The sequence below is a fragment of the Colius striatus genome, chromosome 1, assembly GCF_028858725.1.
Source record: "Colius striatus isolate bColStr4 chromosome 1, bColStr4.1.hap1, whole genome shotgun sequence".
Taxonomy (NCBI): Eukaryota; Metazoa; Chordata; class Aves; order Coliiformes; family Coliidae; genus Colius; species Colius striatus.
In genome coordinates this window covers 152189759-152205716 of record NC_084759.1, presented here as the reverse complement: position 1 = coordinate 152205716, position 15958 = coordinate 152189759, and positions in this window count along the sequence as shown.

Here is a 15958-nt window from a genome sequence, read left to right as displayed (position 1 = left end):
AGTAAAGAAACCTACCAGTGTTTACGCAGAGTTGCCATTTTATCCCTTTTAATAAATTCCCTTTTCTTTTAAACCCCTGGATTCAATGCTCTTGAGCAGGAAAACTGATTATCCAAGCTCATTACGTGCCCAAGAAAAATAATTTTCTTCTCCTATAACCTGAGAGGCTTGAGCTGAAATTGATTACCTATTTTTAGAAAGGAGCCCTAGCTAAATCTGGCTTCCTTCCCTGCCAATCACACCTATCAGGGGAATGCAAAGCAAGCCTATCTCAGTGCAGGTGCGTGGGAATTATAGCCTGTCCCTTTTAAACAAATACATGAAGATAACTGAGAAAGGGGTAGGGTTGCTTGAGATCTTTCACCATGTTGAACTTGAAGCAGGAGAGGAGAGGTAACATTTGTGGAAAGAAAATGGGTTTATAAAGGTATCATTTTCTGAATTTTTGTCTGGATTATCCAAGACCCCTTCAACTCCAACAGACTTTTCTGAATCTCCAAGATGGCTATTTGCCTTTTCCACAACAGCTTGCTTTAGTATTCTGAAGATCTGAATGACCTCAATATTCTGTACATTGTTTTCTTTGCCACTGAAGGATCCACCTTCATGTGCAGACTATCTGATAGTTTGAATGGATTTCCAAACCTTATTTACTTCATCTGCTGGGGTGACCCTGTCTGAATGCCAGGTGCCCACCAAGCCACTCTATCAACTCCCTCTCCTCAGCTGGACAGAGGGGAGAAAAATATGATGACTGGAGATAAAGACAGGGAGATAACTCAGCAATTACTGTCATAGGCAAAAAAAATACTTGACTTGGGGAAATTAATTTATCTACTGCCAATCAAATTAGAGTAGGATAAGAAGATATAAAGACCAACTCTTAAAACACTTTGCCTTCACCCCTCCCTTTTTCTTGGACTCAACTTCACTCCTGATTTCTCTACCTCTAGCTCCTGAGGTGCCCAAGAGGACAGGGAATGGAGGTTTCAGTCTATTCATCCCGTGGCATGTCTGCTGCTCCTTCCTCCTCACACTTTTTCCCTGCTCTAGCGTGGGATTTCACCTATGGGAGACAGTTCAAGAACTTCTCCAGCGTAGGTCCTTCCCACAGGCTGCAGCTCTTTACAAAGTTCTCTAGTGTGGGCCTTTTCCATGGGGCACAGTCGTTCAGGAATGGACTCCTTCATCATGAGTTATGTGTGGGGCCACAGCTACTGCCAGAGCTCCATGGAACTCTACTGGACTGGGATTCATATTAGGTGATAAAAACTACAGGACTTAGCTGTTATCGACAGCTCTCTAACTAACAGGTCTCGGAGGGGATAACTGCAAAGAAACAGGAGATGCCCTGTGCAGGGAGTACACTGTATTCCAGAAAGCTAGAAGGCTCCAACCTTTCTCAATGCCAAGATATATAATCACAAATCAGCTTTTGAGAAAAAGCTATGGTTTTGCTGTTAATAAAACAGAGCTAGGGACAATTATTTGTTCCTCTGTAAAGTGGCAGTGTCCACACCACTCTTCTGAGTCTCCCACGTTGTCTCCACAGTCTAAAATACAAATCAGGTTTTGTGTCTGTTTTTTTCAGCTGTGTCCATTTTTTCTGTTCAAGGTACATGACATATGACCACTGTGTTACAGCTGTATCCACAGTGTGAAACAGGTTGTGTGTTGCACAGCCTGGACACAAAGCCTGCTAGAATACTGTTGAAGGACATTTAGACACAGCCTAACCTAGTACAGCCTTGTCCATGTTTCCCACTGGGAATGGTTTCTACGCTGTGCTATCTCACAAACTGTGCCAGGATGTTATCTTGGAGAGCACTAGTTGACACAGACCAAACCATGGCAGGGAGAGTGCTGACAACAAAGCAGTGCAAGCAGTTACAAGGTAGTGCTCGATACTACAACTTGGCCCTGATTTATGTAGCAGTGTAGACCCGGGCAAACTGACTGCTAGCATCAGCATTTATGCAGCTCTCAAGCTTTCAGTGTTACTTTGCAGTTAGTTCTTTAAAATAAAGGGCCCCTGTCTGTTACAAGCATTGCATGTGAAGCTGGCCAAAGGGAGAAGATAAAGATTGCAAAGAAGTAGCAAACATAATCCATCTTTCCTTCGCACGACTTACAAAAGTATATATTAAAAAAGAGCTGACCCTTTCTCCTAAGAGACAGATAATTATCATGAGACCCACAAGTCAATTTAATTTGTGTCAGCTTCCACCACTACTCTGCAGCCTAGGATAGTTTCCTGCACAGAGCATTATGGTCACCTCCCCGGTCTGTCTTTGAAGACCTGACACAAATTTGAGGCTATATGGACAATTTAGAGCTATTTCTGATCAGCTGTACACTGACTGGGACCACTGCAGCCCTTCCGTGTTCACATTCCACTTTCAAAGTCAGACCTCGCTTCGAGGAGCGGAAAGTGTGTCGTTTGTACAGGATGAAGAGGTAAGGGAATATCTGCATTTTTGTGAGAGGGAGGTTGTGTTCAGGCAGGCTGGGAGGAATGCAGACAACAAGGATTCCAACTGATGAGGTCAATGCCTTTTATTCAAACCTATGTCCAAAGGAAAGGCAGAGGAAGAAAGGAAGCAGGTTTTTATCCTTAGACTTCCATCCAGGGAAGCTGAGGTCTGCAGATGCAGCAATACATTGCAATTGTCATCAGTGTTTGGGAAGTGCACACAGATTTAAGAGGTACACAAATGCAAATGCTTTGCCTTCTCCACCACAATGGGTGCCCATTCTTACCCAAGGTTCTTAAGGAATCTTTTAAAAAAAAGGAGTAGAGAGTGTGCTGCTTACTTACCCATCCAGCACTTGAAGGCACTGCAGCTGCTCCACCTCCTCAGGAGTGTTCTGCCCATTGAAGCCCTCCTGGCTGGTTACCGGCTGACAGCTTCCTGAAGAGAGAAAATAAAGACTGTAACACTTCTGAGAAAAGAGAGGTTATATTAAGGCCAGAAAGACCCAGGAGCCATCAGCACAATAACGGTGGTAGCTCATTTGTGATAGACACTTAGGACAAGAACAAGCTTCCAGGCATTCACATTGTATAATTAGTTTTATTGGTCTATCAACCCGTGGTTTAGAAGTAATCTTTTCTAAATAACTTTTGTCCCCATAACCTTGCTATTCTTATTTTTAGGACCATGCTGTTTCCCCACATAAACACAGTAGAAACATTGCTACAGGCAATCTTTAATGGATTGACGCAGGTTAAAAAAAAAATGCCAACCTGAAAGTGTTCCTGGCACCTTCATACCCCTTTGATTTGTTCTAACACCTTCTATCAGCTTTTCCCTCCTTCATCCTTGCTCCTATCTCTTCACATCTCAACCTTCAGTCTCCACCAGAGCAAGCTGAGCTTGTTTCTCTTTGACCTTCATTAGCATTACTGCTGTACTTCAAGGATGCAGACAGGAGAGCCACCTTGTTAAGCAACCCCAGCAAGCTCGTGGCTGGATCAAATTTCAACCTCTACCAACAGAGTGGTTTTCTACAGAGGCATCTCAGCCACTGACAGTCCACCAAGCCTTTCACAAATAGCCTACAGGAAAAGTACCATTCTCAGTCTTCCAGGTGAACTCCTCACTCCATTCACTCCAAGGCTCCTCTTAATCCAGAGGCATATTCACCCTTACACACATTTCCCCCCTATATTCTGTAGCCAATGCCAGCTAGGGTGAAGATGAAGGGAGGTTCGTTATTGCTGATATTTAACTTCTGGAGAGTCTGGGGAGAAGAAAGAAGCACAAATGATGGTGGTGAGAGCAGCTGTATTTCTCATTTGCCCAGCTGTCCTGATTGAAGCCCAGCCAACAAAAAAGCAGCACCTGACCACTCACCCTCGCTCTAGTAGGATAGGGAAGAGAAAACAGAATGAAGGATACTGTAGGTTGAGAGAAGGAGGGATTACTCATCGATTATGGTCATGGACAAAACAAGCTATTCCTACTCTTATCCTCCTGCAGCATGGGATCTCTCCCATGAGAGACGGTCCTCCATGAACTTCTCCAACATGAGTCCTTCCTACGGGCTGGAGCTCCTCATTATTCACAAATGGAAGAGGAAAGTAGGGAGAGCAACGTTGTTGTGAAGTTTTACAGCAATTTTGCAAAAGAATATGCTATAATGCATGTAGAGTATGGTTCAGAAACAGAAAGCTTTTTTAATATCTTTCCCCAATCCCAAGCAAGATACTGGTTAGCTGGCAGGTCTACCCAAATTTTTTCCATTACAGTCATTGAAGTTAGACTAGTCTTTGTCTATCCTGCATGCACTGAATTTGAAGATGGTAGCATGGCCTTGTAGCCATTTAACTTCACTCTTGCTTACATTTCAGGTTAAAGGCTGACTTAAGTAGCTTTTTAGGATTAGATATTCAACACACGAGTGTGAAAAACTTGTAACAACTGAAGAATAGAGAAAAGACTTAGTGATTTATCTTTACCATTCTGAAACAAGTAGACATTTAGCTCTGCCTGCAGCATCAGGTCAAATTTGAAGTTGTATCTTTGTTGATCATATCCACGGCTGAGAAACGCTCAGTGCACTGCAAAGTTCTGGTAGTCAGAATGGTTTTCACCTTTGTGAGACCTGCAGGTCATTTCTTTGTTCCTGGTTACACAGGGGGAAAAACCATGATTGTCTAAATAGGATGCTGCTTTGGGTGGCCCAAAGTGTGGTTTCTGAAATCTCCCCCACATGCTATTTTATTTTGTTGCTAAATCGATGTTTATCAGTGCATTACTTTGGCATACTCCTGTAGTTCATTAAGAAACATTAATAAATTCTTTATTCTGTCTTTCCTCAAAGGATGATGCACTTACAATAACTGTTGTGTTGGTATGCACCCTGACCCCAGCCTCTCTCACGAATCACCACAAGCAGTTTGGCTACCCATGCTCAAGACTGTCTCAGCTGGAATCATTCTGAGGGTCTCCCTGTCTTCACTCAGAAGCTGCCTTAAATTTCAGGCCCTTGCCTGAGCTATGACACAGCCATAATATGTTGCTGGTTGTGATCCATGGAATTCACTTCATAGCTTGACCTTACGCCTGGCTACTGGATAGGGACTTTCTTGAGGATCTGGACTGATGGTTGATTCTGGCCTCTCTCACTGTTCTGCTTTCCTTGTTACTGTGGGATTGCGCCATTGTCAGTGAGGTCAGTTCCTCGCTCTCACACTCAGCTCCTAGCTCAGCTTCCCTTAGCAAGCATTGCTTGCTTCCTTAACAGTAAGGCTGGCAGTTTATATGTTGCATTGAGAGTGTATGGTGGGGCTTTGGTAGTAGGAGAGGGGCTACAGGAGTGACTTCTGTGAGAAGCTACCAGAAGCTTACCTGATTTGAAGTTAGACCTGCCTCTGGCCAAAACTGAGTCAGAGAAGCAGATTATTAAGACTATCATAGAAACAATTATGCAGACAATAAGGTCAGTGAAGAAAGAAAGAAGGAGGTGTGCCAGAGTAAATTCTCCTACAGCCCACAGTGAGGTGGCAGCTGTACCCCCACAACACATGGAGGGTAGCAGTGGAGCTGAGATTCACCTGCAGCCCATGGACGACTCTGTGGGAAGCCTGCACTGGAGCAGTCTGTTCCTGAAGGACTGCAGCCTATGGAAGGGACCCACACTGGAGTAGTTTGTGAAGAACTGTAGCCTGTGAAAAGACTCATGTCAGAGAAATTCATGGAAGGGTGTCTCCAGAGCAAGGGACTCCACAGTGGAGCAGGGCAAGGGTGTGAGAAGTCCCTGAGGGAGAGGAGGTAGCTCAATCAGGAGCAAAGTTGAGCCCTGGAAAAAGGAAGGGGTGAGAGAAGCAGTTTTAAGATCTGTTTGTATTTCTCATTATTCTACTCCTTTTTTTAAATTATTATTGATGGTGGATTAAATTGGTTTTCATTTTCTCCAAGTTGAGTCTGTTTCACCCGTGACCATAACTGCTGAGTGATCCCTCCATGTCCTTGTCTCAGCTCACAAGCCGTTCATCACATTTTCTTCTCTCGATCCCACTGGGCAAGGGTGACTGAGTGAGAGGCCACATGGTGCTTTGTTGCCAGCTGGGCTTAGATCACAACACATGGGTACATGTGTATGTTGTGCTATGCTTATGCTAGAGAAGTCAAAGAAGGTAAGGCAAAGCAAAGCATCTCTCAGATAAGAGATAAGTTCTGTGAGGACCATGGGACTACAGTCCTCCTAGCAGAAAAAAAGAAGTATTTCCATGCTGACTGTGGAGTTCTTTGTGTCACAGGAACACTTCTGTGTCTTGTAGACTTCAATCCACAGCAAACTGTAACATTCAGAATGCAATTCAATATTCCAAGTACTGTAAGGGGCATTTGCTCCACTGACTTGGAGTGGTGTCAGCTGTCAGGTGAACTCCTGAATGACTGCTACAGCTCTTTCTCAAAAATTAAACCAAGATAATTGCTTTGTATTCTTACTTCACATGTTTTCTTCCCACCCTCCAATCTCTCTGTGGTTTACCCCGCCATCTCCTGCATCAAGTATTATTCTTTTTCTCCTTTCCTTATCCTTTCTTCTCTATCCCTTTCTCTCTCTCATACCCTCCAGTTTGACTGTTATACGTTACCTACTTGAGAGGAAACAGAAGCAGCAAAAAGATAGTGCAAGATGTAGCCTAGTATCTCTGAGAGGAAACCCAATGAGTCAAACAAATACGTACAACTTCTGTTTTTCTCACAGTTTTGCAGAAATTGTTTCGACATAGCTATGCTCTTACTAGCAGAAGGAAGAAGAAGCCTTCTTTGTCATTCTGATTAGCTATTATCACCACTGCATCTAGTGTGACACATCCTTCTCCGTTTGGATGAAGTAATTAACATGTCCTGCCATATTCTCTGTATATGCTCTCACAGCAAAAGCAGGGGAGAGTAATTGAAAAGATAACAGAAACAACTTGATTAGCATGCTCGACTTCCTGTTCTTCCTCATCCTGTTTAGATCCAATTTTCTCCCTACCCTGGACATAACACTGGTGTCCACAAGCTGGATACTATGCTGACTGAATGCCCCGCCCAATACCCTTTTGCCCAGCTCCATCTCTTAAGCTCAGCAACCAAGCCCATTTAGACCTTTCACAGGACACCAGCCAGATATTTCTTTTCACAGTCATGTTCGGGAACTGATGAGCCTCTGAACATTCTGTCCACGTTCAAGTTGTGTGAGCTATGTAGTCATTGTAACACTGTAGGGTCTGCCTTGGGATGCTCTCTGAAAGGAGTAAGCAATCAGAGGAAGGATGGGGCTGAAGGAGATAGTGGGAAACAGTAAAATGAACATGAGCTCTACTACTGAACTGGAGAACGCAGAGACAGAGGAGTGAGGAGCTGGATGATGAGATCTGCTGGAAATATCCCCAGTGTCCTTCAGCTCATACTGTATGGATTTCAAAGACAAAAAATTGGCCCTTCATAGGAAAACCTGAAAGCATGAAGTCTTCAACTGCAACTGCTGCTCTTAAATAGGCTGGACTGTCATTCTGTTGACATTTATCAGAATTTTATTGTTGAATTTTAGGATTGAGAAAGTCCCAACTTTTTGATTTTGCTTGTTTGTAAATCAAAATGTTCATGCAAGAAAATTAAGATTCTGGTATAAAGCCTGTGAATAAAAGCTGGAGTTACTTTGCAATAGCTAACATTAGTGTTCAAGAAATATTCTAATTGAAGAGATAACTCCAAAGAGTTAAGCTTGGTGTTTTTAAGCCTCACTGGACTTCATGCTTTTGAAGCAAAAGGAACACATAACACTGGGTAAAATGTCAAACACATCTTCCTCTTTCTGTTTCTCAGCCCCAAATGGGAATCATAGTCATTCTGATACAGTGAATTATGATATAAGACTTCAGGTTTTACCTCTGTCTCTATCCCTGAACTGTAGAGGCCTGATGCTCCATGAAACTCCAACACACACACAGAAAAACTGGTCAAGTAAGTATAACACAGAAAGCCTAAAAGAGCAACAATTCCTAATGAGAAGCCTACTGTCTCCTATGAATGATTTTTCTGATGTTCCCAGCAGGACGAAATGAGAGTAGGAAGATCAACTGGGCAATGCTGATGAGCATTTATTTAGCTGAGTGCTCATGTTAGCATCAGTGTCCTAGGGTCAGCATAACTCTGAGTCCTGGTAAATATCTGCATAGTTTTGCAATAAGCAAGGGTCCAAGCCAAATGAGAGGACCCTCAGGACCTAGACAGTGTAGTTTTACCCCTTAACAATGGGAAGAATCTGGCTGACATTTAGAAAAACAAATTCTAAGAACATTGAGTTTTTAAAGGCTGAACAATTCACTGCTTTTCTAGCAGTCAAGAGATGTTTCAGTAGAAAAACAGTAAGTGCAAAATATGAGTGATTTATTGTTTAAGGAAAAAAAAAAAACCCAACGCAGATGCCTCATTTAGCAGGACATTCAGCTTTGCCTTTATGGATTATTGTCATGGTGATGAATACATTCACATGCCCACCAAATAAGCTTTAGCAAGGATTATACCTCTAGGAAGTCATATGCAAAAGTGAGAGACACCCACTGTGGTTAGCTACCATGACACTTAATTCACAGAAAGGAGAAAGCTTCCTAACAAGGACAATATATTTTAAAAAGTAATGGCTGAAAAAATTGTATCCCTCTATCAGTAAACAAAGGTATCTCATAGGTGGATTTGCAGAAAACCTGTTTTTCCTCTTTCTTTTGTGAAAAAGTTCGGTGCAAGGAGAAGCTGTGACTGTCCTGAGGAAAGGTCACTGTTAACTTGGGAGAAAGAACATGGCCTTCCCTGAGCACTCAAAGAACAGATGCTGGAGTTGTCTCTGCTGTGATGGGAACTACTGACCAAAGGTCAGTTTGGTTGAGAAGCCTGTTTTTCAGAAACAGCAACCAAGAGATGGTAAGGAATGATTTTGCCGTTCCTCACAGAGGTAGACAACAAACCTGGTGAGGAGGCTGGAGCACAGGTCTGATGAGGAGCAGCTGAGGGAACTGGGATTGCTTAGTCTGGAGAAGAGGAGGCTGAGGTGAGACAAGATCACTTCCTACAGCTACCTGAAAGGAGATTGTAGCAAGATGAATGTTGGTCTCATTTCCCAAGTAACAAGCGATAGGAGGTTTAGATTAGATATTAGGGAAAAAATTGTTCACTGAAAGAGTTGTTAAGCATTGGAACAGGCTGCCCAGGGAATGGTTGAGTCACCATCCCTGGAGATATTTAAGACATGCAGATGAGGCAATTAGGGACTTGATTTAGTGGTGGATGTGGCCTTGCTGGTTTAAAGGTTGGACTTGATCTTAAAGATACTTTCCTACCTAAATGATTCTATGAAACTCACCTCAAATAGCTTCAAGCATGAAGTCACAAGAAGTCCAATGAGCACACCTTTGCACACAAACATAATCTTATGCCAGTCAACAACTCACTGTCAGTCAACAACATCACTGGCTGTTCTTCCTTGAATGCATGCTCAACAGCCACTGCTCTTCCTTATTCGTCACCAGTTGTAGCTGAAAGGAAAATTCATGTGCTTAGCTGGGAGAGTCTAGGGCATTTTGTAGACTCCAAACCACCTCTTCAATAAACGCTGACATGATCTTTCAGAGCAGCTTCAGGTCAAGATAATTTATCAATGGAAAAACTTCCTTCCTCTTGACCAGAGGACAAGGACAGAGCTTGTTGTTTGGAACTAATCTTAGGATTTTCCATCTCCTTCTTTCACTTCAAGAGTAAGAAATAACCCCGAAATTATGAGAAGTAATTCATTATCCCTATTGAGTCACCCATCTGATCCATACAAAGTACACCTTGCTGTTCCATTGAATCGTGAACCTGTCCAAAAAGAAGCTCTTCCTTGCCACTCTTAGCACTCCTACTCACAAAAGTGTACTTATGGTAAATTAAGAGATCCAGTCCTCTTATCTCTTCACTTTAAGACCTGATTCTCAGGGTTCTTATGTCCTTGTTTGTTTGAGGAGAGAGGGCTCCTTGCCAATTCCTTCCCTACAGTAACAACACATTTACCTTATCCAAATGCTGAGTGGTCTTCAGGGCAGGTGCTTCTCAGCAAGTGGTTATTTGACTTTCTCACTTATCACACGGTCGAAGCCAGTGCAAGGGCAACTGCCAGTGTGACACACACGGCCCTACCGCTTCAAATGGACCTGTGCTCTGTTTCCTTTCAGTTGTGCTGTTGTAGTCTTCAGCACCAGAGGCATGTTTGATTTGTTCTCTCTGACCTTCTTCATTTGTCAGCAACTAGGTTCCTGATCAGATGTCAAAACAATTAAAAGGAAAAGGGAAATAAGTACTTTTCACTGTTATATTTTGCTTAATCAGCTTCCAAGAAATGAAACTAATTTTTCCACAAATAAGACGTAATGGTCTTTGTTAAAAACTCTGCTACTTGTTCTCTTTTCAGTTGAGCTGCACTGAAAACCTGTACTTTAAATCACTGTTCTCCTCGCGTGCAATGTGTGAAAGGAAAATTCATTGCTATAAAGTTAAACAGTCATTAAATAGAACATTACCTTACATTGTGAGTATTATCTTAAAGACACGTTGTTGTCGCTAGGACTGTGTAAAGGAGATATATATATATATGTCTCCACTTAAATAGTATAGGAGTATGGATTCTGCTTAAACCAAGTCCATTCTGTTAAGGGATTAAAATTCAAGACACAGTTTGATTACATAATTTAAGTGGTAATATCACTCTGCAACAGAAGAAGTGAGGAAAATACACTCAAATGGAGACAGTATAATTTAACATATATTTAGATCTACTATTTAATGTGAGTCAAAATAAAAAGGAAGGGGAGTGGTGGCATCTAAAGAAGCGAGAGACATTGAAGTTTCTTATTGCTTTCTCTATAACTACTTTGCAGTCTCTATGAAGAAGGCAACTTTCTCCATACGATCGGGCTATGAAGTGATGCCTTTCTTTTTAAAGACCTCACAAAGGCAGTTAACTGACATACTAATCTAAAGTGAAATCCAGTAAAAGCCATTAGCAGCAACTTAGGGTAGAAAACTCTTCTGATACAAAGACCAGATAAGAGGGATGAAATCCCTGGATTTTTCCTGCTCTGTTTGCAGAGCCACAGTGAAAGTAACTTTCATGGATAAATATAAAAAGCAATAATCAGATTGCCATAAATACATTGGTTATCTCTTTAGGACTACTGGGATGGTCTCTTTGTCCAGAAAGACTTTAATTAATCCTGTAAAAGAACACAGAATTGTGAATTGGCAGGACATCAAAAGTCTATTTGTAGTTAAAATCTTTTCTCCCAAAGTGAGAAATAACTTAACTGAACAGATGGACAAGTCAAGCCTTTCAGCTCCAAGACAGGACATGAAGATGAAGCCAAATCATCCTTTAGACACTGTGTGGGTCTTGTCATATCTGTATAGGGCATCCACAGCCTCTCTTGCACTCAGTGGAAGTTCTGTCTGGCATGTGATGTCATAGATTGATATCAAGGTAGCCAGGTATTGCTGTGTGGGTCAAGTGGACCTCATCTGCTGGATCTGGTCTTCACCTCCATGAGGAGGCCTCCTCCCAAAGAGTGGTCCTGGGTGACACAAACACTAGCCATTACTGCTACTGTATGAGTTACTCAAGGAGTATCAAGTGCAGCAAAGGCTGATAGGCGTCTTACCTAGGATAGGCTCCGCTCAGGAGCAGAAAAAGGACAATATCTCAATTTTTAATAAAATTAAGATCATGAGCAAGGATATAAAAACATGAACATTTTCCTAGAAAGGATAGATGCAGCTGGAAAGATGGCACATACCATGAGGAATCTGGACATTCTCTTAGTAAGTGCTAAGAAAGACCCAATGGTTATGGTCCATATGCACACCACTAACAAAGGAACAGCAGGCAAGGGATTCTGAAAGCAATCAGGAGGCTAATAATACGATCCTACACAGTAGCATTCTTCAGTGGTCCTGGATTTATACACTGCATCAGGTAATAGAGGCTCAGCGATTGATTAAGCTGCGTAGGGAAAAGGGGATTATATTTATTCATCTCTGGCAAATTTTTGAAGCAGATTAAGTTTATATAAGATGGGTTCCACCTAATCAAAATAGAATCAGTGCTCTTGACACTTAAGATTTAAAATGCCGTGAGGCAATTTTAAAATGAAAACCAAGAAAATCATGCCAGATGTGGAAAATAAATTGTTAAGATTGATATATCTGTTTGGTCTGAAATCCCAAAAAGCCTATGTCTTAGAAAAACAGATAGAATAGAAAGTACCAAAAACAATAACCCAGGCAAGCAAAGTATATAAAACTACACAACTAAATCAAGACAAATGCCCAAATGTGTCTATACTACCCTTTGAAAATATGGTTTAAATGCCAGAACCATTGGCAATGCCTTTTAAAACAAAATGTAACAGGCATTATGGAAGTTTGATGAAAAGAAGATAGTGGAACACCAGTACATAAATATACATTTTGTACAAGAAGAGTAGTCTGCATTTATACATCAATGCTAAAGAAAGTATAGTGTCAAACAAAGTGTGTGTCAACATGCTTTGTGTTGTACTATAGAATTTCAAAGGCTGCAGAATTTCATTCCATGCTAAAAGGAATTGTATGCCATCAGTGCTATGCTATCAATTACCTGACCAAAGGAAGGATGAGTGAAACGCTGGAGACCACCAGAAACTCTGAACCACAAACAGTAACAGTGAGAAAGTCCAGTCGTTCCGGACTGGGTACACTTCACAGTGAACCGTGATGAGTCTATGTCTGCACTGGTTGTTGTGTTAAAGGAATTTTGCACAAAATAAACCTCCTTGTGTTCCAGCTTATCCTCAGATATCAGAGGGGCTAGAGTTGGTTGAGGTTAGGTTCTGTGTGATGCCCAGTTTGGTGCTGTACATCTGGTCATGTTTGGTACATCTAACTGTCATAATTACAGACGCACTAATAGCACGATGCACCTTCAAACCAGTCACATGAACCAGCACAGCCACAAGTTTGATTGCATTCATTAAGAGCTCTCACAACTGGATTAAAAAATACTGTGGCTTATTGAAGTAACATGAGCTACTTAATGTTTAATGCTAGTATGAATCTAGTCAAAAAGTCTACTTTTTAAACTGCTATAAGTGATTGGGTTTTGGAGCTATTTGTAAAAGCACTCACAAGAAATGAAACAAAGCTATGCACGTAAGTCCTAGCACAAGTTGAAATGACCAAATGGTACAAGTGTACTACAATAATGTTTTAAGGACATACATAAAAATATCAAGACTGGCAAAAAGAAGCCCAAGAAACTGTTAAAAGGGTCAAATGTTTTCAATGCCAAAGGGACTGTTCAAAGAATCACTTAAAAACTCAGCTTAAGCCTTTTGCAAGTCTACCCACGATATAAAGGCAGGGTTATTGTAGCCTTAATGTTCTGAAAACGTAAATGAGGCAAGACATACAGAGAAAAATGATCACTTACAATGATATTTTCCAAGTAAATCTCCCAGTTTAATAAAACATAATTACTTTCTTTATGAGCCTTGCATAACCTACATTCTTAGTCAATTGCTTTCTTGTAATAAAATCTGTAAAAGAACTTAAAAATTCAACTGCCAAACAAGTAATTGTAGTAAATAATCAAAGGCTATAACAGGCCACAGTATCAGAGAAAAAGAAGTACCCAATACAACATTTTGAGGAATCCTGAGAGAAGAATCCAGGGAAATACTGACCAATTGTTCTGGTTTAGCAAGGAGCAGCTTTTGGCTTAGTAACAGGGGGAGCGGGTTGCAGTGAAGACCCGGTAAAGAGTTTGTGGACTCTCCCCCGGCTCCTGGGTTCACACCCACCTCCGGCCCGGCTGGGCCAATCTGGCGCCTCTGCCATCACTATTTAGGGGACGGGAATTTGGAATGCGGGTCAGGAGGTGTATGGGTGATACAAGATGGAGGCGACCACGTGGACCCTTCAGCCAGAGGAGGAAGGAAGGAAGGAGAAGCAGTAGACCGGAGACCCTTCTGCAAGCCGTGGCGAGAATGCAAGCTGTGCCCCTGCAACCTGTGGAGATCCGTGGCAGGACTGAGAGCCACCAGCAGCTCCACGTGAGTGAGCCCGGACGGGCGAGGGACTGTGTGGGGAGACGGCCATGGCCCAGGCCGTGCTGGAGAGCCTGCGCGCCGCAGAGCAGCCCCACACGAGAGGCAGAGAGGAGCTGCAGCCTTTGGAATGGGTGCGCGTCGGAGCAGCCCGTGCAGGGCTGCCATGCGTGTGAGTTACCCCACGGACTCACAGGGAGGACTGGTGTGGAGTTCACCCGTCCTGAGGAGGGACAAATGGCAGAACCTATCGGGAACAGACTAACTGAAACCCCCACTGCCTGCCCCCCCGAACCGTTCAGGGGGGGACAGGGTAAAAACCCTGGGATCAGGGCTCTGAGCCCGGGAAGAGGGGAGGGGTGGCAAGAAGGTGTTCTTAAAAAGGCTGGTTGGACTCTTCATTGACGTATTCCTCTGTGTTGTTTCATTTTGGTTATGTTTTGGGTTTTTGTGGGTATGTTTTAGTTGACGTTGCATTAAATTATTTTCTGTTTTCTTCCCCAAACCGAGTGGCCTGGTCTGTTTTGTCCTGAACCTTAAGCGGCAATTAAGCCCTCCCTGCCCTTGAGCAATTCTCAGCCTCTTCAGTACTTGAGACTAATCGTGGTCTTTGTTCCCTGATGGGCCTAAACCACGACACCAATCAGGATGGCCTTTGTACAGGATAGGTGGTACAAGCTATAATGAAAAACAAAAACAGTGGAGTTCTGGGGAAGAGTTAACATAGCTTTTGTAGAGAAGAGCTGTGCCTCATAAAACTAGTAGATTTCTTGGAAGAACTCCAGAAGCAAACAGAGATGGTGTTATCCAATTAGTGTATTATACTAGGATGCCTAAAAAGCTTCATGAAGTCTCTCAAAAATGTGGTTCCAAGAAACTAAGTGATAAAAGGAAGGTTCTCGTGTAGATTAAAAACGTTAATCTTTAAGGGTTAACTTTTCAGTTAAAGACAGAAAACAAATGACGTAAATTAATGGTTAGTTTTCATATTGGAAGAAAGGTTTAAAGGAGTTCTCCCAGGAGTTTACAATCAAATATAATTATAAATAATCTGGAATGCTGAGTGATGAAAGATCTCTAACCTGGGAGATCTGGGTGACTGAGAAATACAAGGTTTTATCTAGGGTACTGCAATCTAATGATGATCAAGAAAACACAAAGTTATTAGGTATAAATGGAGCATGAAATCAGAATCATAGAACAGTTGATTCATAGATTTATTTGTGTTGAAAGAGTCTAAACTCTCTGCCAAGTGCAGGGATACTTTCCACTAGGTCAGATGGCTCAAAGTTCTCTCCAACCTGACTTTAATATTTCCAATGACGAAATTAGGCAAATCATAATAGAAATGTGAGAGTCATGGACTGGCTATATAACATATTTCTTGAATGCCATTTTCAGTTTTTGTACTCTCATGTCTGAAGGAGTTCTGTAGAATATTCCATAGGAACAAAAACAGTACAGAAGTATTACATGGGAACTATAGGAAGAGAGACTAATTACTGTGGAATTCTTCAGTCTGGGAAAAGAAAAAAGTGAGAGATGATTCAACAGAAGTTTGTAACATCTCAAACAGGAGATGGAGAATAAAGAATGATAGTTTATCAGTTCTTCTAGAACAAGAACAAAGAAGGAACTTACTAAGCAACTGGCACAAAATGAGTCCAAGAGAACGTGGGCCTTTTTTATTTGAATATTTTTATTTATAAACAAATTGATTAATACTTTACCATCAGACATTATGAAGGCAAAAATTAAGTGGTTTTGGAAAGGGATTAGTTGAATCTCTAAAGGCCAGAGTTCTTTAGTACATCTTATCTACAAGAGTTTAGATGTAATCTCCAA